Source organism: Oreochromis niloticus, unplaced genomic scaffold (assembly GCF_001858045.2).
Source record: "Oreochromis niloticus isolate F11D_XX unplaced genomic scaffold, O_niloticus_UMD_NMBU tig00008147_pilon, whole genome shotgun sequence".
In the NCBI taxonomy this organism is placed as follows: domain Eukaryota; kingdom Metazoa; phylum Chordata; class Actinopteri; order Cichliformes; family Cichlidae; genus Oreochromis; species Oreochromis niloticus.
Window position 1 is genome coordinate 47902 of NW_020329000.1, and position 25812 is coordinate 73713.

General features: G+C 39.8%; 3 long non-coding RNA genes across 3 annotated transcripts; 2 read left to right on the top strand and 1 right to left on the bottom strand.

Moving 5' to 3' along the window:
• Positions 1-23435: 23435 nt before the first annotated feature.
• Positions 23436-23788, top strand: LOC112845625 (uncharacterized). Its single transcript, XR_003218485.1, has 2 exons — positions 23436-23510; positions 23692-23788. It is a non-coding gene; the product is annotated as an uncharacterized LOC112845625 (long non-coding RNA).
• A 46-nt stretch (positions 23789-23834) lies between these two features.
• Positions 23835-24707, top strand: LOC112845626 (uncharacterized). Its single transcript, XR_003218486.1, has 2 exons — positions 23835-23884; positions 24501-24707. It is a non-coding gene; the product is annotated as an uncharacterized LOC112845626 (long non-coding RNA).
• A 320-nt stretch (positions 24708-25027) lies between these two features.
• Positions 25028-25294, bottom strand: LOC112845627 (uncharacterized). The gene is made up of 2 exons (XR_003218487.1): positions 25147-25294; positions 25028-25068 (listed from the first exon to the last, which is right to left on the bottom strand). It is a non-coding gene; the product is annotated as an uncharacterized LOC112845627 (long non-coding RNA).
• Between the last annotated feature and the right edge of the window lie 518 nt (positions 25295-25812).

Below are 25812 nucleotides of genomic sequence, written 5' to 3' on the forward strand. Positions count from 1 at the left end.
CCACACTGCATTTTCGCAGGAAATGCAAATTTTTTCTAGTTGTGTGGATGCCCTAAAGGGCTTCCACACTATTGTTTTCCTGTTTCTCTTTATTCTTTATTATTATTCTTCTAGTTGCTTCCGTACACTTTTTGGCACTTAACTACTTCCACAGTTTTCTGCCGATTTTCTCAGTTCAAACTCTATACTGTTCTGCTCTTTCTGCTCTTTCCGGCATTGACTTTTGGTGTTTATTACTGTTATACTTTTTAAAATATTACACTTTTTTCCTTTAATTTGTCCCATTGAAATGAATGGGAAACTTCCACAATTCTGCTAAAACTTGCTTGTCTTTGAAACTTAACTACTTTGTCATACTTTCACCTAGAAACTTCATTCAAACTTTAAAATGTTCTCAGATTATTGGGCTATTCCTGTCTGATTCAGCTTTTTCAGATCTTCTACCGTTTTAATTTTATACCTCTTTAAGTTTTCAGTTGCAAAATTGTGATTTTTCAGAAAATACATGCGTTGCTATGGTTGCTATGCAATTAACTCAGAGTGTGCACTCGTCCTTTCTGAATTTTCTCTTCATGTCTGAACAACTTCTTGCTACTCGCTGAATTTCCACTCAACCCCCACAAATTATACATCAAAACGTAGGTATTTCTGTTGGCTTTCAGAAAATGTCACTATCATTGTTGTGGGACTTATAGACTTTTTGCAGATCTCCTCAGAGTAACATAAAGTCTCAAAACTCTCCATAGAAACTCAATGGAGAGTTTCTTCAAAATCAGCGCTGGAATTCTCTAATGAGAGGCATTTTCAAATCGTCATATCTCCTTAACGAAACAAAGTTGAGACATGACGCTTGTGCCAATATATCTTCAGACGTCACTGATGCTCACAATTCAAGAATTTTTTCCTCACCTATTACCGTTTGGCCATGAATTACACTTGTTTGAGGATAGGAAATTTGTCCCTCGCTCAGATTTCTTCAGATTTCAAACTCTGGAAATGAGGCACTTTTTTCTCTCATCATATCTTTTTGATGGATTTCCACAGAGACCTGAAAATTCCCATGACTGTTCACCAAAGCCTGCTGTTTCTTACGGTGAAAGAATGATTTTGATGCTCCATATAGATTTAGAGTTACAAAACATTGTTTGAGGGCAAGTCAAGGCAGTTTTGCTTTGCCTCTACTCAGTTATGGTGTATTACAAGTCATATATCTTTAATAATTTATATTTTATCTCTGATTTATGAAGACCTGCAGATTCCCCCATCTCTTCTGAACAAATCGGTGTCAGAATGAGCATTCTAGCCCCTACGGTTAGGAAATTATGGCCATTTGTTCGAGGGGAATCCTGAATGTGAGAAATACACTGCAGAAAACTCACACCTCTCTCTGTGTCTGTGTGTGTAAGTGCTGATTACAGCAGGTGCAGCCAATTTAGCTGACCTAGATATACCAAACCCAGACTCTCAACAGCCTCTGCACACTTTGCTCTCTGTGTATGTGTGTGTGTATATCAATATTTCTCCCATGTTAAAGTATTACTCCTCCATAATAGTATTTGTGCTAAATCAAAGTACTTCTACTACATCTTAGTACTTCTGCTCAATCATAGTATTTCTGCTAAATCATAGTATTTTTGAAAAATCATGGTATTTGTGCCAAATCATGGTTTGGGGGCAGAACCATAATATTTATTTTATGTTATGAGATTACTACTAAGTGCAGGAATGTCTGTTATGTTATAGTTTATGTGCTGAATATAGTATATCTGCCAAATCATAGTATTTATCCCAAATCATAGTATTTATGCAAAATTACAGTATTTCTGCCAAAAAGCAGAAATAGTACCTTTTAGCAGAAATTTCTGTGAAAAGATATTATTTATGTTAAAACATAGTATTTCTGCTAAATCATAGTATTTCTGCCAAATCATAGTATTTGTACTTATTCATAGTACTTGTGCCAAATCATAGTATTTGTACCCAATCATAGTATTTCTGCAATATGATCGTATTTGTGCCAAATCATGGTATCTTTTTGCCAAATCATGGTATTTGTGCCAAATCATGTTATTTGTGGCCAGTTAAAATTTCTGTTATATTAGTGTTACTACTAAGTCATAGAATTTCTGTTATGTTATAGTATATCTGCTGATTATGGTATATGTGCCAAATAATAGTATTTATAGCAAATAATAGTATTACTGCCCAAACATAGTATTTCTTGTAGTATTTGTAGTAGTAGTTGTTGTAGTATTTGTGCAAAAACATAGAATTTCTGCAAAATCATAGTATATCTGTTATGTTATAGTATTACTACCAAATCATAGTATTCCAAATCATAGTATTACTGCAATTCCATAGTATTTGAGCGAAATCGTACTATTTGTGAAAAAACATACTATGTCTGCAAAATCACATTATATCTGCTATGTTATACTATTACTACTAAGTCACAGTATTTCTGCCAATTCGTAGTATTCGTACTAAATCATACTACTTGTGCCAAATCATAGTATTGAAATCAAAATATAGTATTTGTACCAAAGCATTGTATTTGTACGAAGTACAGTATTTCTGCCAAATCAGAGAATTACTGCAATTTCATAGTATTTTGAGGAATCCCTTTTGTTATAGTATTACTTCTAAGTCGTAGTATTTCTGCTTTGTCATAGTATTTGTACTGAAACATAGTATTTCTGCCAAATCATAGTTTTACTGCTATTTCATAGTGTTTGAGTGAAATTACAGTGTTTCTGCAAAAACATTGTATTTCTGCTAAATCATAGTATTTCTGTTATCTTAAAGTACTTGCACTCAATTATAGTATTTGTGCCAAAGTGTAGTATTTCTGCCAAATCATATTATCTCTGCTAAATCATAGTGTCTGCCAAATCATAATATTTGTGCCTAAACGCAGCATTTGTACCAAAACATAGTATTGCTGCTATATCATAGTATTTGATCCAAATCATAGTATATGTCCTAAAACATAGTATTTCTGCCAAATCATACTATTTGTCCTAAAGCATAGTATTTCAACAAAATCACAGTATTTCTGCTATGTTATAGTATTTGTGCTTGTAGAAAAACCTGTGTTATTGTGAGCTACATTACCCAGCAGCCTCTGAGCAGTGAGGGAATTCATGGGACTTCTGAGCTAGATGGTCTTCCTTCGTTCCTGGGCTAACGATTGAGGAGAGAGCTGCTGGGAAGGGGAGCAAATAGCCCATCCTGTATTTGTTGGGGATGGTGTGTGTCACATAAACGTGAGTTAATGTTCCATGCTTAAGATGTTTACCCTGCTACTTGTGTGTATTGGTTTTACTTACCTTTAGCGTATGTGCTAGTTAGCGATAGCTATGGCAGCACAGTTATTTGATTGTTTTGGGCTTGTTCCTGCTTTGTTTGTTCCCCCTGCAAATTGATGTGAATTTGTACACTGTAATATCGCTGTATTACGTAGTGGCTAAGTAGGAGGCTGACTGTTACTAAGTGCATCAGTGTACATAGGTCATCTCTTGTGTTGGAGTGCCCTCTTGTGGCACCTTTTGGGTAGTGCCTTAGTAAACGTGAACACTGCAAAGAAGTGGTATCAGACTGGTTTGTAGTGGAGGAATTTGTTGCCAGTTTCTTTCATCTTTAATCCGTATTCATGTTGTAATGTAGTAGTACCACAATATGGCAGAAACACTATGTTTTGGCACAAATACTTTGATTTGGTATACTTTAGCTTCTTCACCCCTTTTCAGCAAAATTTTCATTTTTTTCACCCCTTTTCAGCACAAATTCCAGCTTTTTTGGCTGTTTTCAGAAAAAAAACTCTTTTCAGCAGAAACTCTGCAGATTCATCTCTTTTCAGCGCAAGTTTCTGCTTCTTTGCCTCTTTTCTGCAGAAATTCTGCTGATCCACCTCTTTTCTGCAAAACTTTCAGCCTTTTCAGCTGTTATCAGCACAATTCTCAGCAGCTTCTTCTCATTTCAGCAGAATTGTCCGTCTCTCCACAACAACTTTTTGCAACTTTTCATCTTTTTCAGCTTTTCAGCAGACAGCTTCAGCGTCAAGGCATCCACACAGCATTTTCGCAGGAAATGCAAATTTTTCTAGTTCTTTATACTTTATACTTTATTCTTATAGTTGCTTCCGTACGTTTTTTGGACCTTATCTACTTCCACAATTTTCAGCCGATTTTTGGCATTCAAATTTTAAACTATTCTGCTATTTCTGCTAATTCCGGCTATGACTTTTGGTATTTTTTGCTGTTATACTTTTTAAAATATTAAGCTTTTTATGCTTTTTTTTTGTCCCATTGAAATGAATGGAAAACTTCCAAAATTCTGCTAAAACTTGCCTATTTTTGAAAATTAACTACTTCTTCATACTTTCACCTAGAACAACCATTCAAACTTTAAAATGTTCACAAATTATTGGGCTATTCCTGTCTGATTCAGCTTTTCCATATCTGTTACCATTTTGATCTTATCCCTCTTTTAGTTTTGAGTTGCAAAATTATGATTTTTCAGAAAATACATGCGTTGTTATGGTTGCTATGCACTTGGCTTTCAGTGAGCCACTGTAAGTTTCGCAGTCTTCTCTTCATGTCCGAACAACTTCTTGCTACTTGCTCAATTTTCACTCAACTTCCACAAATTATACATCAAAACATAGGTATTTTTGCTGGCTTTCAGAAAATGTCACTATCATGGTTGTGAGATTTATAGAATTTTGGCAAATCTCCTCAGACCAACACAAACTCTGAAAACCCTCCATAGAAAGTCAATGGAGAGTTTGTTCAAAATCACCGCTTGATTTCTGTAATGAGAGGCATTTTCGAATCGCCATATCTCCTTAACGAAGCAAAGTTAAGACATAAGGCTTGTCCCAGTATATCTTCAGACACTCCTGACGCTCACAATTCAAGAATTTCTTTCTCACCTATTACCGTTCTGAAATGAGTTACACTTGTTTGAGGGTAGGAAATTCGTCCTTCGCTCAGATTTCTTCAGATTTCAAACTCTGGAAATGAGGCAATTTTTTCTCTCATCATATCTTTTTTTTGGTTTCCCACAGAGACCTGAAAATTTCCATGACTGTTCACCAAAGCCTGCTGTCTCTTACGGTGAAAGAATGATATCGATACTCCAAATAGATTTAGAGTTACAAAGCTTTGTTCGAGGGCAAGTTAGGGCAGTTTTCTCTTCGCCTCTACTCAGTTATGGTGCATTAGAAGTCAAATATCTTCAATAATTCATATTTTAATGAGAAATTGTCAACACTGTAAGATTCCCCCATCTCTTCTGAAAAAAACGGTGTAAGAATGACTGTTCTAGCCCCTACGGTTAGGAAATTATAGCCATTTGTTTGAGGGGAGTCCTCACTATGAAAAGTAGACAGCACAAATCCTGTCTCTGTGCTGCGTGTGTGTAAAAACAGGTGCACCTGTTTTGGCGGGAAAAAGTGCACAGCCTCTCTGATTGGTGGATTCAAATTTAGCAGCTCCCAGGCTGCTTGACTGACCTAGAAACTTGGTTTTCTCTCCCTGTGTGTGTGTGTGTGTGTGTGTGTGTGTGTGTGTGTGTGAGAGAGAGAGAGAGAGAGAAAGAGAGGGCGAGAGAGAGTGGGAGCATGTTATTGTATGCTTTAAATTCAATATATTTAGACTGGTTGACTGAATTTGATCCTGTGTGTCTCTCTGGGCTTTTGTGTTTCCATATGTGTCCATATTTGTGATTGTGTCACTGTTATACTTTTTTTTGCTGATTTTTTTCATTTAACAATTACATTTGAGGGACCCTTAGCATGTTCAGGATTTTTCAGCTGTCCATTTTGCTTTTCCAATTTTTCTATTTAAGTTATTACTATTCTGGTGAGTCATAGCATTTCTGCTGCTTTTCAGTATTTGTGCTAAATACAGCATTTCTGCAAAATCATACTATGTCTGCTATTTTGTGAGATTTGTGCTAAATACAGCATTTCTGCTAAATCATACTCTTTCTGCTATTTCATAAGATTTGTCCTAAATATAGTGTTTCTGCTATTTCTGCCAAATTTAGTATTTTTGATTAATTAGGGTTTTTCTACCAAATCATAGTGCAGTTTTACTGCTTTTTATAGGATTTTTAGAGGATATTTATATTGCTTAATATAATATTTCTGCTTTTTATAGGATTTGTGCTTAATATAGTTTTTCTAAAAAATGTAGTATTTATGCTTAATCATACTATTTCTATATATTTCTGCCAGGTCCCCAGGCAGCTAATCCTCTGTGAGGACTGATACATACAAATACATATCAGGGCCTGCACGGCTTCCCAACCAGCCAATCATATCTGGGGTCTGCCCTTTCTTCTCTTGTCATATCTCAGCGACAGATGTACAAAGAGCAATGCAAATCACAGTCAAAGTACACCAAAGTCCGCTGATTCACCCAGTACAAGAATTATGCTTCTAGTCCACCTAGTTTTTGAGTTACACGACGTTTTGTAACTGCAAAAAACGGCGTTTTTCCCCTCTCACCGCAATCTGATTCTGACTGCTCATCACCCTGTTTTCCAGGCATTCGCTCTCTTTCCCAGTGGGGCAGTTGGTAATGACACAGGTCTGCAACCCAAAGGTCGCGGGTTCAATTACACCTTGGGCAACATGTGTTTTTTCCCTACAAATTAATACACTATCACAGACCACTAATTCATATTCATCATTTATTACAATTCTGCAACCTTTTATGATTTTAGCAGCTTTTGTAATATGGACCTCAGATTCTTGTTAACACTCCATGGCACAAATACTGTTCCCTTTAGGCTCTGTGTGTGTGTGTGTGTGTGTGTGTGTGTGTGAGAGAGAGAGAGAGAGAGAGAGAGAGAGAGAGAGAGAGCCTTTTGATGGGAGCATCTTATTATATCATTTAAATTCAATATATTTAGACTGGTTGACTGAATTTGGTCCTGTGTGTGTCTCTCTGTGCATGTGTGTTTCCATATGTGCCCATATTTGTGATTGTGTGACTGTTATACTTTTTTTGCTGATTTTTTTTTTCAATTAACAATTAGATTTGAGGGACCCTTAGCATGTTCAGGATTTTTCCAGCTGTCCATTTTGCTTTTCCAATTTTTCTATAAGTTATTACTGTTGTGCTAAGTCATAGCATTTCTGCTTTTCAGTATTTGTGCTAAATACAGCATTTCTGCTAAATCATACTATTTCTGCTATTTTATGAGATTTGTGCCAAATACAGCATTTCTGCTAAATCATATTATTTCTGCTATTTGATAAGATTTGTGCTAAATATAGTATTTCTCCTAAAAAAATAGTATTTCTGCCAAATATAGTATTTCTGCTTAATTATAGTATTTATGCCATTTTATAGTATTTGTGCTAAAACATAGTATTTCTACTAAATGTAGTATTTATGCTTAATCATACTATTTGTATATATTTCTGCCAGGTCCCCAGGCAGCTAATCCTCTGTGAGGACTGATACATATAAAATTTACATATCAGGGCCTGCACGGCTTCCCAGCCAGCCAATCATATCTGAGGTCTGCCCTTTCTTCTCTCGTCATATCTCAGCGACAGATGTACAAAGAGCAATGCAAATCACAGTCAAAGTACACGAAAGTACGCTGATTCACCCAGTACAAGAATTATGCTTCTAGTCCACCTAGTTATTGAGTTACACGACGTTTTGTAACTCCAAAAAACAGCGTTTTTCGCCTCTCACCGCAATCTAATTCTGACTGCTCATCACCCTGTTTTCCAGGCGCTCGCTCTCTTTCCCAGTGGCGCAGTTGGTAATGACACAGGTCTGCAACCCAAAGGTCGTGGGTTCAATTACACCTTGGGCAACATGTTTTTTGCCTTACAAATTAATACACTATCACAGACCACTAATTCATATTCATCATTTATTACAATTCTGAAAACTTTTTACCAGCTTTTCTAATATGGACCTCAGATTCTTCTTAACACTCCATGGCACAAATACTCTTCCCTTTTGGCTCTTTGAATGTGTGTGTGTATCAATATTTCTCCCATTTTAAAGTATTACTCCTCCATAATTGGATTTCTCTTAAATCAAAGTACTTTTACTACATCTTAGTACTTCTGCTCAATCATAGTATTTCTGCTAAATCATGGTTTTTGTGCCAAGTCATCAGAATCGTGTTTATTGGCCAAGTATATGTGCATACAAATACAAGGAATTTGGTTCCGGTAGATGGTGGCTCTCGAGCACAGCAATGTAAATCTCACACACACACACACACACACACACACACACACACACGCACACACACACATATCTATATATACATTACACATGCATACACATACATACACAAAGCTGTGTAAACCAACTATAAATAACTAATCTAAACGTATATACATAAAATACAGAAATGAAATGAGGTGGAATGAATACTACAGAATGTACATAAGGTGCAGTTGCAGTCTGGCAGTGGGAGCAGTGTGACAGTTCAACTGTTTAGAAGGGAGATGGCGAGGGGAAAGAAACTGTTCCTGTGTCGGGTGGTCCTGGTCTGCAGGCTTCTGTACCGTCTGCCAGAGGGCAGCAGATCAAAAAGTCTGTGTCCAGGGTGTGAGGGGTCTGTGATGATTTTCCCTGCCCGTTTCCTGGTTCTTGAGAGGTACAGATCCTGGATGGAGGGCAGGGGGGCGCCGATGATCCTTTCTGCTGCCCGTACAGTCCGCTGCAGTCTGCACCTGTCCTGTTTAGTGGCTGCACCATACCAGACTGTGATGGAGGAGCACAGGACAGACTCAATGACTGCAGTGTAGAACTGGATCAGCAGCTCCTGTGGAAGACTGTACTTCCCCAGTTGTCTCAGGAAGTACATCCTCTGCTGGGTCTTTTTGAGGATGGAGTTGATGTTGGTCTCCCACTTCAGGTCCTGGGAGATGGTGGTACCCAGCAACTTGAAGATCTCCACAGTCGACACAGGGCTGTCTGATATGATGAGGGGGGCAGAGTTGAGGGATGTCTCCTGAAGTCCACTGTCATCTCTACAGTTTTAAGAGTGTTCAGCTCCAGATTGTGCTGACTGCACCAGAGTACCAGCCGCTCAACTCATCATAACATTTGTGTTATGTTATAGTATTACTACTAAGTGGAGGAATTTCTGTCATGTTACAGTATATGTGCTGATTACAGTATTTCTGCCAAATATAGTATTTCTGATTAATTATAGTTTTTCTACCAAATCATATTACAGTATTTTTGCTTTTTATACCATTTTTATAGGATTTTTATATTGCTTAATATAGTATTTCTGCTTTTTATAGGATTTGTGCTTAATATAGTATTTCTGCTTTTTATAGGATTTGTGCTTAATACAGTATTTCTGCTAAATGTAGTATTTATGCTTAATCACACTATTACTATATATTTCTGCCAGCTTCCCAGCCAGCCAATCATATCTGAGGTCTGCCGTTTCTTCTCTCGTCATATCTCAGCGACGGATGTACAAAGAGTAATGAAAATCGCAGTCAAAGTACACCAAAGTCCGCTGATTCACCCAGTACAAGAATTATGCTTCTAGTCCACCTAGTTTTGGAGTTACACGACGTTTTGTAACTCCAAAAAACGGCGCTCTTTGCCTCTCACCGCGATCTAATTCTGACTGCTCATCACCCCGTTTCCCAAGAGCTCACTGTCTTTCCCAGTGGCGCAGCTGGTAAGGAAATTATAGCCATTTGTTTGAGAGGAGTCCTCACTATGAAAAATAGACTGCACAAATCCTGTCTCTGTGCTGCGTGTGTAAAAACAGGTGCACCTGTTTTGGCGGGAAAAAGTACATAGCCTTTCTGATTGGTGGATTCAAATTAAGCAGCTCCAGGCTTTTTGACCGACCTAGAAACATACAGGAAACACTGTATGTACAGCCCCTGTTTGTTCACTTGCTTCTGCTGCTGCTGCTGTGTGTGTGTGTGTGTGTGTGTGTGTGTGTGTGTGTGTCTGTATGACAGAGAGAGAGAGAGTTAGAGAGCCTTTTTATGGGTGTATCTTATTGTGTGATTTAAAATCAATATATTTACACTGGTTGATTGAATTGGATCCTGTGTGTGTCTCTGTGCATGTTTGTTTCCATATATGGGGGCGATCGTGGCTCAAAAGTTGGGAGTTCGCTTTGTAATCGGAAGGTTACCGGTTCGAGGCCCGGCTCGGACAGTCTCGGTCGTTGTGTCTTTGGGCAAGACACTTCACTCGTTGTCTACTGGTGGTGGTCAGAGGGCCGGTGGCGCCAGTGTCCAGCAGCCTCGCCTCTGTCAGTGCGCCCCAGGGTGGCTGTGGCTACAACGTAGCTTGCCATCACCAGTGTGTGAATGGGTGAATGACTGGATATGTAAAGAGCTTTGGGGTCCTTAGGGACCATAAAAGCGCTATATAAATACAGGCCATTTACCATGTCCATATTTGTAATTGTGCAAGTTATTACTATTATGCTAATTTACAGTATTTCTGCTACTTTTCGGTGTTTGTGCTAAATACAGTATTTCTGCTAAATCTTAGTATTATTGCTTAATCATATTATTTGAGCAAAATCATAGTATTTGAGCATATTCTTTCTATTTGTGCCATAGCATAATATATTTGCTGAATTACAGCATTTCTGCTATGTTGTAGTATTTGTCCTAAATCACAGTATTTGTGCAATGTTTAGGTATTTTTGTTTAAATAAAGTATCTATGTAATCTTGTACCATGTTTGCTAAAATCCTGTATTTCTGAAAAGTTATCTTGTTTCTGCTAAGTTACAATATTTATTCTAATTTCTGCTGCTAAGTTCTGCTATGTTATTGTATTTCTGCCAAGTATTATGTTTCTTTACGTTATTGCAGTTCTGCTAAGTAATTACATTTTGCTAAGTTCTTATGCTTCTGCAAAGTTATTACAATTTTTTGCAAAGGTTTTACAACTTCTGCAACTTTTCATCTTTTTCAGCTAGTTTCAGCTGACAGCTTCAGCTTTACAGCATCCACACTGCATTTTCGCAGGAAATGCAAATTTTTCTAGTTGTGTGGATGCCCTAAAGGGCTTCCACACTATTGAGTTCCTGTTTCTCTTTATTCTTTATTATGTGTGCCTATGCCAAGAGGCACACATATTACTATTCGTCGGATTTATTATTCTTATTATGTGTGCCTATGCCAAGAGGCACACATATTACTATTCGTCGGATTTATTATTCTTATTATTATTATTATTATTCTCCATCTTCCGCCTAAATTTCGGCACGTATCACGCCCCGCAGTTTGAGACAAGCTTCATATATGTTACCTCATTTTGTGCGGCCGGATCTGGAATGGTGTGCTATGACTTTTGGTGTTTATGAATTTTATAGTTTTTTAAATATTAATATTTTAGTGAAAATTTTCCCGCGCTCCTCTGCCAAACAGTTTTGACATTAGGATTACATATGTTAGATCATTTTGTGCGGCTGGAGCTGGACTATTATGTTGTGACTTTTGGTGTTTATGACTTTTATAGTTTTTTAAATATTAATATTTTAGTACAAATTTAGGCCAATTCATCTTTTGGCGCCAAATAAACAGACTTCATTTGTGGTGTCTTGGCTCTCTCTAGTGGTATACCGGGAGTAGTACAGCCGAAAAGATTTATCCTTGTGTTGAAAACTCCATATCCCACAATTCATAGCATGCCTCTACAGAGTGAACAATGGCGGCCACCACTTCGTTTTATATGTCTTTTATTCGTGTTTCTAGGTCACAAAATAAACTTTTAAGATATTTTCAGGCGAGAATGTAGGTGTGTAAACTTCAAATATCTGCTTGTTTTATCAAGACATCCCATATTTAGCGACAGTGCTCTGACGACGTCGGTCCTGCCTGACAGCTAGCCGGCTACCTAGCTAGCTGCCGCACTTGGCTGCAAATGGATAGCGAGGGGACTCTCTCTGTCGTTTCACCTCCCCGGTCTCTCGCAAATGCTCGCATAGAATCGGAGTTACAGCTGGATGTGGAAAAATAACTGAGTTGTTTGGTGGTGCTATAACGCGGAGCTACAACAGTGGGCAGCTATCCACCGGTGTATGACAGAAAGGACATGCCGCGACCGCCGATCGACCGGTGTTTGCTAACGCGGAGGTCAATCGTGGATCAGGGAAAGCGAAGGCAGGAGCGTGAGGTGAACTGAATTTCAGGTAAGAAGTTATGACCTGCACTCTATTTGGGTCAGATATAAACCGAGTTTAGGTGTAGTTTATTTAGCAGCAGTTCTCTTATGTGTTGATGATAGCCGGCTAGCTAGCTAGCGCCGCTAGCATAGTTAGCTAGCACCGCTAGCGACCCTTCGTGAAAAAGCACCCAGGCTTGGCTTATATTGAGGCGGGTGAAACTCGTGTCAGCACCCGGTCGCTCGCCGACAGTATGTGTTTTAGCTGGACTTATTTTTCGTTTATATGGACCGATGATTTATTCATTTATTCATTTTAGTAACGGTATAAACAGTGAAAGGTGGTGGATTGGCCAGATGTAAACTTCAAATATCTGCTCGTGTTACCAAGACATCCCATATTAGCTCTGATGTTTTCGGTGCCTGCAAAGAGCTAGACAGGTAGCTAGCTAACCCGAGCTGGCTGTCTTTTTGACTCAGGGTCATAGCTGGACTTATTTTTCGTTTTTATGAGCCGATGAGGGGTTTTTTTAGTAACGGTACAAACAGTGAAAGGCGGTGGATTGTCCAGATGCTGGTCGATGTGGAAAAAATAACTGAGTTGTTTGGTAGTCGCTGACGCGGAGCTACAACCGAGGGCAGCTATCCACCGGTGTGTGTCAGAAAGAACATGCGGGGAACGAGGCGGCGAGGCGACCGCCGATCGACCGGTGGTAGATCGTGGATCAGGGAAACCGAAGGCAGGAGAAGCAGGCGGCTGCCGGTCGGAGCGTGAGGTGAACTGAATTTCAGGTAAGAAGTTATGACCTGCACTCTATTTGGGTCAGATATAAACCGAGTTTAGGTGTAGTTTATTTTCGTTGTGCTGACTTTTTACAATCAGTTATAATAACTTGTACTGCATGGTAGCTAGCACGATGGAGTTTCTATACAGCTGTGTGCGCGCTAAGTTACTGATGTTGAACTTTATGACAGCCTCCCCTGTCATTCTCTCGCCTGTTCAAACTTCAGTCATGAAACTGATCAATGATCGGCTTTTCTCTCTTGTTTGTTTATCGCGCTAAACAACAGCAGCACGTTTAAGCTTGATCAGCTGTTGTTAGAATTCATTTGATTTTAATTTCTAGTATCAGCTGATGTTTGCTGGAGCCACAGCTGTAGAAGCGGCTGGTCGAAACCAGGAGATGACCTTACTGAATCATCAGAGCTGAACTGGTGATGGAGAAACAGGTTTACCTTTTTTTAGGTGACATGAATGAGTTGAAGGGAAGTTATGAACTGTTTCTGAGAGAAATAAACACCAAGCTCCTTTTTTATTTAGCTGACAGCTGGTAACTGTGCAGGGGCGGATCTAGCAAAGCTTTTGCCAGGGGGCCAGGTAGGGCATTAACAGAGAAAGGTGGACACAAGATATACTTTTCTTTCTTACTCTCATACAGGGAGTGCAGAATTATTAGGCAAGTTGTATTTTGAGGAATAATTTTATTATTGAACAACAACCATGTTCTCAATGAACCCAAAAAACACATTAATATCAAAGCTGAATGTTTTCGGAAGTAGTTTTTAGTTTGTGTTTAGTTTTAGCTATTTTAGGGGCATATCTGTGTGTGCAGGTGACTATTACTGTGCATAATTATTAGGCAACTTAACAAAAACAAATATATACCATTTCAATTATTTATTTTTACCAGTGAAACCAATATAACATCTCCACATTCACAAATATACATTTCTGACATTCAAAAACAAAACAAAAACAAATCAGCGACCAATATAGCCACCTTTCTTTGCAAGGACACTCAAAAGCCTGCCATCCATGGATTCTGTCAGTGTTTTGATCTGTTCACCATCAACATTGCGTGCAGCAGCAACCACAGCCTCCCAGACACTGTTCAGAGAGGTGTACTGTTTTCCCTCCTTGTAAATCTCACATTTGATGATGGACCACAGGTTCTCAATGGGGTTCAGATCAGGTGAACAAGGAGGCCATGTCATTAGTTTTTCTTCTTTTAACCCTTTCTTGCCAGCCACGCTGTGGAGTACTTGGACGCGTGTGATGGAGCATTGTCCTGCATGAAATCATGTTTTTCTTGAAGGATGCAGACTTTTTCCTGTACCACTGCTTGAAGAAGGTGTCTTCCAGAAACTTGCAGTAGGACTGGGAGTTGAGCTTGACGCCATCCTCAACCCGAAAAGGCCCCACAAGCTCACCTTTGATGATACCAGCCCAAACCAGTACTCCACCTCCACCTTGCTGGCGTCTGAGTGGGACTGGAGCTCTCTGCCCTTTACCAATCCAGCCACGGGCCCATCCATCTGGCCCATCAAGACTCACTCTCATTTCATCAGTCCATAAAACCTTAGAAAAATCAGTCTTGAGAGATTTCTTGGCCCAGTCTTGACGTTTCAGCTTGTGTGTCTTGTTCAGTGGTGGTCGTCTTTCAGCCTTTCTTACCTTGGCCATGTCTCTGAGTATTGCACACCTTGTGCTTTTGGGCACTCCAGTGATGTTGCAGCTCTGAAATATGGCCAAACTGGTGGCAAGTGGCATCTTGGCAGCTGCACGCTTGACTTTTCTCAGTTCATGGGCAGTTATTTTGCGCCTTGGTTTTTCCACACGCTTCTTGCGACCCTGTTGACTATTTTGAATGAAACGCTTGATTGTTCGATGATCACGCTTCAGAAGCTTTGCAATTTTAAGACTGCTGCATCCCTCTGCAAGATATCTCACTATTTTTGACTTTTCTGAGCCTGTCAAGTCCTTCTTTTGACCCATTTTGCCAAAGGAAAGGAAGTTGCCTAATAATTATGCACACCTGATATAGGTGTTGATGTCATTAGACCACACCCCTTCTCATTACAGAGATGCACATCACCTAATATGCTTAATTGGTAGTAGGCTTTCGAGCCTATACAGCTTGGAGTAAGACAACATGCATGAAGAGGATGATGTGGACAAAATACTCATTTGCCTAATAATTCTGCACTCCCTGTATAAAATATTTAGCTTTTATTAAATAGTTATCTGAATCTTACAACCAAAGTTTGTATAATAATACATAAGATTGGCTGTAGACCATTGTTCATCATTCAGAACACTGTGTAAAATAACAAAAAACAAAAGTGAATGCAAAAGTGCATAAATATTTATTTTACGTGTTTGATATGTGTGGCGGGGCGTGGTCTGCAGTGCCGCTGCAGGGGAGGTGGACCCACCTGAGGGGCATCTGCAGTCACACCTCTCGGGCGTAGTCTGTGCTCTCTCGGCTGTTTTTTGGGTGTGTGTCGGGCTGTGAGTTGAAAAGCTACAGCTGGCTGGGAGGGTACACCAACCATGTGTGAAAAGTGGTCCATAACGTACTGGTTCAAAGTGTGTTCGTGCAAACATTGTCGGGGTCTGCCGTGGTACAGAGGGACTTCTGCTTATGAACCTGTGTGCACAGCGTCTGCAAATCGGGGCTGTACAAAGTGACCTCATCTTTACCCAAAACTGTAAGCTGTCATCTGTGAGGCGCGAGCGGTGTTTGTTTTTACCATAATTCATGGTGGAGAATGGCTGCTCTTCTGAGTTTTGCTGTCTGTAGCCGTATGAATGGAAAACTACACAGATTAGCAGCGGCATAGGCACACATAAAATTTCTTCTGAAATTTTCGCTTTCTAGTTATTATTATTCTCCATCTTCCGCCTAAATTTCGGCACGTATCACGCCCCGCAGTTTTGAGACAAGCTTCATATATGTTACCTCATTTTGTGCGGCCGGATCTGGAATGGTGTGCTATGACTTTTGGTGTTTATGAATTTTATAGTTTTTTAAATATTAATATTTTAGTGAAAATTTTCCCGCGCTCCTCTGCCAAACAGTTTTGACATTAGGATTACATATGTTAGATCATTTTGTGCGGCTGGAGCTGGACTATTATGTTGTGACTTTTGGTGTTTATGACTTTTATAGTTTTTTAATATTAATATTTTAGTACAAATTTAGGCCAATTCATCTTTTGGCGCCAAATAAACAGACTTCATTTGTGGTGTCTTGGCTCTCTCTAGTGGTATACCGGGAGTAGTACAGCCGAAAAGATTTATCCTTGTGTTGAAAACTCCATATCCCACAATTCATAGCACGCCTCTACAGAGTGAACAATGGCGGCCACCACTTCGTTTTATATGTCTTTATTCGTGTTTGTAGGTCACAAAATAAACTTTTAAGATATTTTCAGGCGAGAATGTAGGTGTGTAAACTTCAAATATCTGCTTGTTTTATCAAGACATCCCATATTAGCGACAGTGCTCTGACTACGTTGGTCCTGCCTGACAGCTAGCCGGCTACCTAGCTAGCTGCCGCACTTGGCTGCAAATGGATAGCGAGGGGACTCTCTCTGTCGTTTCACCTCCCCGGTCTCTCGCAAATGCTCGCACAGAATCGGAGTTACAGCTGGATGTGGAAAAAATAACTGAGTTGTTTGGTGGTGCTATAATGCGGAGCTACAACAGTGGGCAGCTATCCACCGGTGTATGACAGAAAGGACATGCCGCGACCGCCGATCGACAGGTGTTTGCTAACGCGGAGGTCAATCGTGGATCAGGGAAAGCGAAGGCAGGAGCGTGAGGTGAACTGAATTTCAGGTAAGAAGTTATGACCTGCACTCTATTTGGGTCAGATATAAACCGAGTTTAGGTGTAGTTTATTTAGCAGCAGTTCTCTTATGTGTTGCTGATAGCCGGCTAGCTAGCTAGCTAGCGCCGCTAGCATAGTTAGCTAGCACCGCTAGCGACCCTTCGTGAAAAAGCACCCAGGCTTGGCTTATATTGAGGCGGGTGAAACTCGTGTCAGCACCCGGTCGCTCGCCGACAGTATGTGTTTTAGCTGGACTTATTTTTCGTTTATATGGACCGATGATTTATTTATTTATTCATTTTAGTAACGGTATAAACAGTGAAAGGTGGTGGATTGGCCAGATGTAAACTTCAAATATCTGCTCGTGTTACCAAGACATCCCATATTAGCTCTGATGTTTTCGGTGCCTGCAAAGAGCTAGACAGGTAGCTAGCTAACCCGAGCTGGCTGTCTTTTTGACTCAGGGTCATAGCTGGACTTATTTTTCGTTTTTATGAGCCGATGAGGGGTTTTTTTTAGTAACGGTACAAACAGTGAAAGGCGGTGGATTGTCCAGACGCTGGTCGATGTGGAAAAAATAACTGAATTGTTTGGTAGTCGCTGACGCGGAGCTACAACCGAGGGCAGCTATCCACCGGTGTGTGTCAGAAAGAACATGCGGGGAACGAGGCAGCGAGGTGACCGCCGATCGACCGGTGGTAGATCGTGGATCAGGGAAACCGAAGGCAGGAGAAGCAGGCGGCTGCCGGTCGGAGCGTGAGGTGAACTGAATTTCAGGTAAGAAGTTATGACCTGAACTCTATTTGGGTCAGATATAAACCGAGTTTAGGTGTAGTTTATTTTCGTTGTGCTGACTTTTTACAATCAGTTATAATAACTCGTACTGCGTGGTAGCTAGCACGATGGAGTTTCTATACAGCTGTGTGCGCGCTAAGTTACTGATGTTGAACTTTATGACAGCCTCCCCTGTCATTCTCTCGCCTGTTGAAACTTCAGTCATGAAACTGATCAATGATCGGCTTTTCTCTCTTGTTTGTTTATCGCGCTAAACAACAGCAGCACGTTTAAGCTTGATCAGCTGTTGTTAGAATTCATTTGATTTTAATTTCTAGTATCAGCTGATGTTTGCTGGAGCCACAGCTGTAGAAGCGGCTGGTCGAAACCAGGAGATGACCTTACTGAATCATCAGAGCTGAACTGGTGATGGAGAAACAGGTTTACCTTTTTTTAGGTGACATGAATGAGTTGAAGGGAAGTTATGAACTGTTTCTGAGAGAAATAACACCAAGCTCCTTTTTTTATTTAGCTGACAGCTGGTAACTGTGCAGGGGCGGATCTAGCAAAGCTTTTGCCAGGGGGCCAGGTAGGGCATTAACAGAGAAAGGTGGACACAAAGATATACTTTTCTTTCTTACTCTCATACAGGGAGTGCAGAATTATTAGGCAAGTTGTATTTTTGAGGAATAATTTTATTATTGAACAACAACCATGTTCTCAATGAACCCAAAAAACACATTAATATCAAAGCTGAATGTTTTTGGAAGTAGTTTTTAGTTTGTGTTTAGTTTTAGCTATTTTAGGGGGATATCTGTGTGTGCAGGTGACTATTACTGTGCATAATTATTAGGCAACTTAACAAAAACAAATATATACCCATTTCAATTATTTATTTTTACCAGTGAAACCATATAACATCTCCACATTCACAAATATACATTTCTGACATTCAAAACAAAACAAAAACAAATCAGCACCAATATAGCCACCTTTCTTTGCAAGGACACTCAAAAGCCTGCCATCCATGGATTCTGTCAGTGTTTTGATCTGTTCACCATCAACATTGCGTGCAGCAGCAACCACAGCCTCCCAGACACTGTTCAGAGAGGTGTACTGTTTTCCCTCCTTGTAAATCTCACATTTGATGATGGACCACAGGTTCTCAATGGGGTTCAGATCAGGTGAACAAGGAGGCCATGTCATTAGTTTTTCTTCTTTTATACCCTTTCTTGCCAGCCACGCTGTGGAGTACTTGGACGCGTGTGATGGAGCATTGTCCTGCATGAAAATCATGTTTTTCTTGAAGGATGCAGACTTCTTCCTGTACCACTGCTTGAAGAAGGTGTCTTCCAGAAACTGGCAGCAGGACTGGGAGTTGAGCTTGACTCCATCCTCAACCCGAAAAGGCCCCACAAGCTCATCTTTGATGATACCAGCCCAAACCAGTACTCCACCTCCACCTTGCTGGCGTCTGAGTGGGACTGGAGCTCTCTGCCCTTTACCAATCCAGCCACGGGCCCATCCATCTGGCCCATCAAGACTCACTCTCATTTCATCAGTCCATAAAACCTTAGAAAAATCAGTCTTGAGATATTTCTTGGCCCAGTCTTGACGTTTCAGCTTGTGTGTCTTGTTCAGTGGTGGTCGTCTTTCAGCCTTTCTTACCTTGGCCATGTCTCTGAGTATTGCACACCTTGTGCTTTTGGGCACTCCAGTGATGTTGCAGCTCTGAAATATGGCCAAACTGGTGGCAAGTGGCATCTTGGCAGCTGCACGCTTGACTTTTCTCAGTTCATGGGCAGTTATTTTGCGCCTTGGTTTTTCACACGCTTCTTGCGACCCTGTTGACTATTTGAATGAAACGCTTGATTGTTTGATGATCACGCTTCAGAAGCTTTGCAATTTTAAGACTGCCGCATCCCTCTGCAAGATATCTCACTATTTTTGACTTTTCTGAGCCTGTCAAGTCCTTCTTTTGACCCATTTTGCCAAAGGAAAGGAAGCTGCCTAATAATTATGCACACCTGATATAGGGTGTTGATGTCATTAGACCACACCCCTTCTCATTACAGAGATGCACATCACCTAATATGCTTAATTGGTAGTGGGCTTTCGAGCCTATACAGCTTGCAGTAAGACAACATGCATGAAGAGGATGATGTGGACAAAATACTCATTTGCCTAATAATTCTGCACACCCTGTATAAAATATTTAGCTTTATTAAATAGTTATCTGAATCTTACAACCAAAGTTTGTATAATAATACACAAGATTGGCTGTAGACCATTGTTCATCATTCAGAACACTGTGTAAAAATAACAAAAACAAAAAGTGAATGCAAAAGTGCATAAATATTTATTTTACGTGTTTGATGTGTGTGGCGGGGCGTGGTCTGCAGTGCCGCTGCAGGGGAGGTGGACCCACCTGAGCGGCACCTGCAATCACGCCTCTCGGGCGTAGTCTGTGCTCTCTCGGCTGTTTTTGAGTGTGTGTCGGGCTGTGAGTTGAAAAGCTACAGCCGGCTGTGTGGGTAAACCAACCATGTATGAAAGTGGTCCATAACGTAATGCTTCAAAGCGTGTTCATGCAAACATTGTCGGGTCTGCCGTGGTACAATGGGACTTCTGCTCATGAACCTGTGTGCACAGCGTCTGCAAATCGGCGCTGTACGAAGTAACTTCATCTTTACACAAACTGTAAGCTGTCATCTGTGAAGCGTGAGCGGTGTTTGTTTTTACCATAGTTCATGTTGGAGAATGGCTGCTCTTCTGAGTTTTGCTCTCTGTAGCCGTATGAATGGCAAACTACAGTGATTAGCAGCGGCATAGGCACACATAAATTTCTTCTGAAATTTTCGCTTTCTAGTTCCACTATATTATTCTAGTTGCTTCCGTACACTTTTTGGCACTTATCTACTCCCTCAGTTTTCAGCCGATTTTCTCCGTTCAAACTCTAAACTGTTCTGCTCTTTCTGCTAATGCCGGCAATGACTTTTGGTGTTTATTACTATTATACTTTTTAAAATATTACACTTTTTCCTTTAATTTGTCCCATTGAAATGAATGGGAAACTTCCACATTCTGCTAAAACTTGCTTGTTTTTGAAACTTAACTACCTCCTCATACTTTCACCTAGAAACTCCATTCAAACTTTAAAATGTTCTCAGATTATTGGGCTATTCCTGTCTGATTCAGCTTTTTCAGATCTTCTACCGTTTTAATCTTATATCTCTTTAAGTTTTCAGTTGCAAAATTGTGATTTTTCACAAAATACATGCGTTGCTATGGTTGCTATGCAATTAAGTCAGAGTGAGTGCTGGTCCGTTCTGAATTTTCTCTTCATGTCTAACAACTTCTTGCTACTCGCTCAATTTCCACTCAACCCCCACAAATTATACATCAAAACGTAGGTATTTTTGCTGGCTTTCAGAAACGTCACTATCACTGTTGTGGAAGTTACAGATTTTTATCAAATCGCCTCAGACTAACACAAGATCTGAAAACGCTCCATTGACTTTCAATGGAGAGTGTGTTCAAAATCAGCGCTGGATTTCTCTAATGAGAGGCATTTTCAAATCGTCATATCTCTTTAACAAAGCAAAGTTAGGACATGAGGCTTGTGCCAATATATCTTCAGACACTGCTGACACTCACAGTGGAAGCAGTTTTTACAATTATCTTACCGTTGAGCAATGAATTACGTTTGTTTGAGGGGTGGAAATCTGTCCTTCTCTCAGTTTTCAAAGCCGAAAATGAAGCCGTTTCTTCTCTCGTCATATCTCTGTGATGGAGGCACAAAGAGCTATGAAAATCGCAGTGAAAGTACACCAAAGTCCGCTGATTCACCCAGTACAAGAATTATGCTGCTAGCCCTCCTAGTTTTTGAGTTACACGACGTTTTGTAACTCCAAAAAACGGCGTTTTTCGCCTCTCACCGCGATCTATTTTCTGACTGCCCAAGTATCTGTCTTTCAGACCGCCGCCCCCTTCCAGGTGGCGCAATCAGTAATGACACGGCTCTGCAGCTCAAAGGTCGTGGGTTCAATCCCACCTTGGTCCACGTTTTTTTTTTTTCACTACAAATTATACACTATCACAGACTTGTATTTATATTGCTAATTTATTACAATTCTGCAAAGTTTTATGATTTTAGCAGCTTTTCTAATATGGACCTCAGATTCTTGTTAACGCTCCATGGCAGAAACAAGTACACAGCCTGATGAAGCAGACTGAGGCAGTACCTCTGATTGGTGAATTTGAGCAGAACGAGGTTGTTCTTTCATTTCATTTCTTTATTTATTTCACACATGGTTCAACAGTGTTTCTTTTTCTACATACAGAACGGTCCGTGTACTTTTCGGTATTTGAAGTTTTGTTTCAGAAACCAAAACGAAAAAACGATATTTAAAAGAATTTTCATTTTTTAATTTTGATAAAGAATAAAATGGGCGAAAATAACTTGTTTTTTCATTCGGTGGTAACAAATAGCCGTCATACACTTAAAATTAGACGTGCTTTTTTGGATTTCTTCGTGATTCAAATAATGAAAGTATACTAGCGCAAAAACAAAAAATAGACGCATTTTCAATGTCTGAAACGGAAGTACTTCTTCTGCGCGTTTTTTTATGGCGCGCGCACACCGTCCCCCACACAAGAGATCGACGGCCTTAAAGTTACACTGGAATAAACAGAGGATGGACCATTACGTTGTTTTTAGGAAAACTAAGAGAGTGACACTCCATCTGAATGGGACGAAGACATGACTGCAGAAAAACTGGGTCGCATCTTTCAGGTAGATATGTAAACTTCGCAAACTTTGCTTTCAGCAGTTTTTTATGACGTTATTGTTCTTCCTTACTGCGGAACGGCTAACGTTAACATTGGTGATTTCATGTAGGCCTACTTTTACTAATACTATGTCTAGCCGTCTTCATTGTGCTAATATGTGAATTGTGCACATGTGCTAATGTGTAAATAGTTATTCATTGACTTTTACCGGCTACTAGCTAATAAGTAAGCCTTTAGAGCCTATTAACCGTGTGCACAGGAGTAACACGTTAGCAGAGCAACGTGATTTACGGAAACTTTTCTTAAACAGGTATCCGCGCATACTCTGTACATCACGGATGATTCAAACGTGGCTATGTTCCCCGGTGCGGTCTCTGGTGTTTTCAGCGCATTAGACCTTACACCCAGAGGTCACTATGAAGTCCACGGAGAAGACATGGAGTCAATTCCAACAGCAGGTTCCAGCGGGCAGCGTTTTGCATTTATGCGAGCACCAGCTGTGGCAGCGTCTGCACCTTCACGTTCACAGCAGGCTACTTCAAGTTCCCCTATGTCCTCCAAAACATTTCAGAGGTAGGATGAGTCTGTGTTCTTGAATATTAAATTACAGAACAGGCAAATAAAAAGAAACATAAGGTGCATGGATAGTTGAATTGTTAAGAATAGCAAAGCTGTTTTAGTACAATTTGCCTATAGCAATCACTGAATGGATTTGTGGCCTGCTGTCTTTACAAGATATGTAAAATTATTATGTTTTGTTTTACAGATCAGTGTACTTTGCAGATGTAGTTGGTGGGAGGTTGATTCCCAATAGAATGGTGGTTGTACGATTCCTGGAGTCTGAGGCTACGCTTCAAGGGATAGTAGGAAAGTGCAAGATGCCATTGGTAATTACAACCCAATAATTTTGACAGATGCACAGGGCAATGCAATTCTGGAGTCGGAGGGCACAACAGGTGAGCCATAATATTACAGCTAAAGCCCATATCTTATGGAGAGACATGTCTTACCAGACTCTTGTAATATTTATTGGGTAATATGGTATTGGCTTCTAAACAGGTTTCTTTGGTTTTGTTTTTCATCTGTAGGGTCACAGTACTGGAGACAAATGCACGAAAAATTCTTGCTGTGCCTGAACAAGACTTTAATTGCCTCCAGGGAACAAAGAGGAAGAAACTGAGGTATGTGAATAAATATGTATATACTATAGGATGAACATCAATATAGAAGAATTAATTTGATTTAAATCCTATAATAGCAGTAAGACATCACTACATAAATCATCATCTATCAGTAAGTGATGTGATGTTTCTTTAAGCCAGTAAGTAGCTTTGACATCTGATTATCCATTTTTATTTGTAGCAGCCGTAAAGATGATGACAGTGCCAGTTTGGGAGAAGTGAGTGACAAAATAGAAGAGTTGGTGTTGGCATCTCAAAGTCTGCCAGCTGTCACAGCAGCAATCAAAGAGCTCACTGATCTTGCAGTTGCCCAGAAAGTCACAACCCCAAGCTGCAGACACTCAAGGAGGGATTTAGCTGCGTGGTTTGTATGAGTATGTTCAAATGTTGCTTAGTAAATACATTACATCTACACTAACATTTTAATTACAATTAAAACAATGTCAAACCACATTCAATCATTACTTTGGACAAACATTTTTTACCAAACATAGGCTCTTTATTCAGCAGTGTCCATTTAAATACTTAGGCACAGACAATCAAGATGCAGGTCTACTGTAACATAACATTCAAAAGTTTACATGCACATTTAATTTGGGTTCTCCTTGCAATCTTGACTATGAAAGTATAGCTTTTCAAATTGATTACAATGTCAGTATGGGTGACGGTACACTGTTCACAGTAATGTAAAACTAAAAAGTTCACATTTAAAATGGGACTGTAGTTGCATATATTGAATCAAGTACCTGTAACTTTTCATTTTTCTTGCTTGCTAATTGAGAAAATGTACTGATTTTGCCCCTCATCAATTATAGACAAAATATAGACAGGGACTTTCTCAGAACAGCGTGAACAAGAGTAATTACAGAATAACCAAAAATATTCTGCATGCTGTCTGTAAATTTATGTCAAGACTGACTTTGAACCTATAGTTTGAACTAAATTCAACATAATGGATAACAGTCTCACTTATCTGATTTACTTTTGCAGACATCATTGAGGATCCAGTGTTCTCACTGTGCTGCAGAAGCATTATTGGCTGCAAGACATGTGTGGAACAGTGGCAAGAGACATCACAGCACTGTGCAAAATGCAGGGAGAGTAACAACGGAGTTCTACAAATTACTGGTCTAACAGCTGCATTTTCTGTATTGAAATCTTTTTTTGCAGAGGAGTAATGTAGTGTGTACACACAAATGTTACAGTCAGTTGATTTTTTTTTTGTCTGTTCTGTACAGTTTACAGATGCAGTGGTTCATACATTTCTCTGAGTTATGTTTATGAGACAGAGCAGAGCTTCTTTGTATGGCATAAAGTCACCATTTACGGCTCTAAAAAACAAATGTGAAATATCAGGATATTTTTCTGCAAATGACTCTCTGTTCTAAGTTTGTCCTGTTCGGTTGTGAAGGGATCAACTCCAAAAGTCGAATATTCTTTGAGTGCAGATCCCAAGTGCTGCCTGTAAAGGTCTGCTGCTTCAAGTGCATTTGGCAAGAGCTCTGGAGAAATTCTTCTTTACACCCATGTTCTGCAAAGTGATTTGGTATGCCTTTTCCTGTAAAAAATAGAGGAGGTGTTTAAATGTTCATTATCAGGGTTGTAAGCAATCTGACTTTTTTTTTTTTTTTTTTACCTGGGATTCTATGAGCATTCCATGATTCTACCACACTTGCAAGACCAATGTTACACAGCTGACAGGTTAGATTGGACACACAGTATCGCACAAGGTTATCCTCCATATCTATCTCCTCCTGGTCCATCAGCTGGAGTAGGGCAGTTTTTAGTGGTAGTTGACACGGTTGTTGATTTCAGGCCAAATCCTTTCAACTGTGTGGTTCTAAAAGAGTTAAAAGAAATGTCTTAAATGTACGTAGTAGTACACGTAATAGTATAAGAATTTCAGCTGATGTTAATGGTACTTAAATCTTACTCTTGTGGATGAGTCTGTAAATAAGCAGTCTCTCCTGATTGAAGCGATGATGTGACAGCATCTCTTGCATGAACAGTGTTAAATAAAATTCTTTCCATGGTCTACTCGCACCTGGTCCCACATACCATAGGTGATCACTGCAGGTCTGGTACAGGAAAAATAAAGACATTTATTAACTATTTTGCTTTAAGACCAGCAAAGGTGTTATTTGAATGTATTCATTCATGTTTTTTTTGGGTAATATTTTAGTTGTAGTAGGACAACATATATTTCTTAAGTTTCTTTGCAATGTCACTGTCATGCTCAGACTTTAGATGTATGTCAGAACAATTGAAAGATATGTGGAAATCCAAGAACCTTGTTCCATTC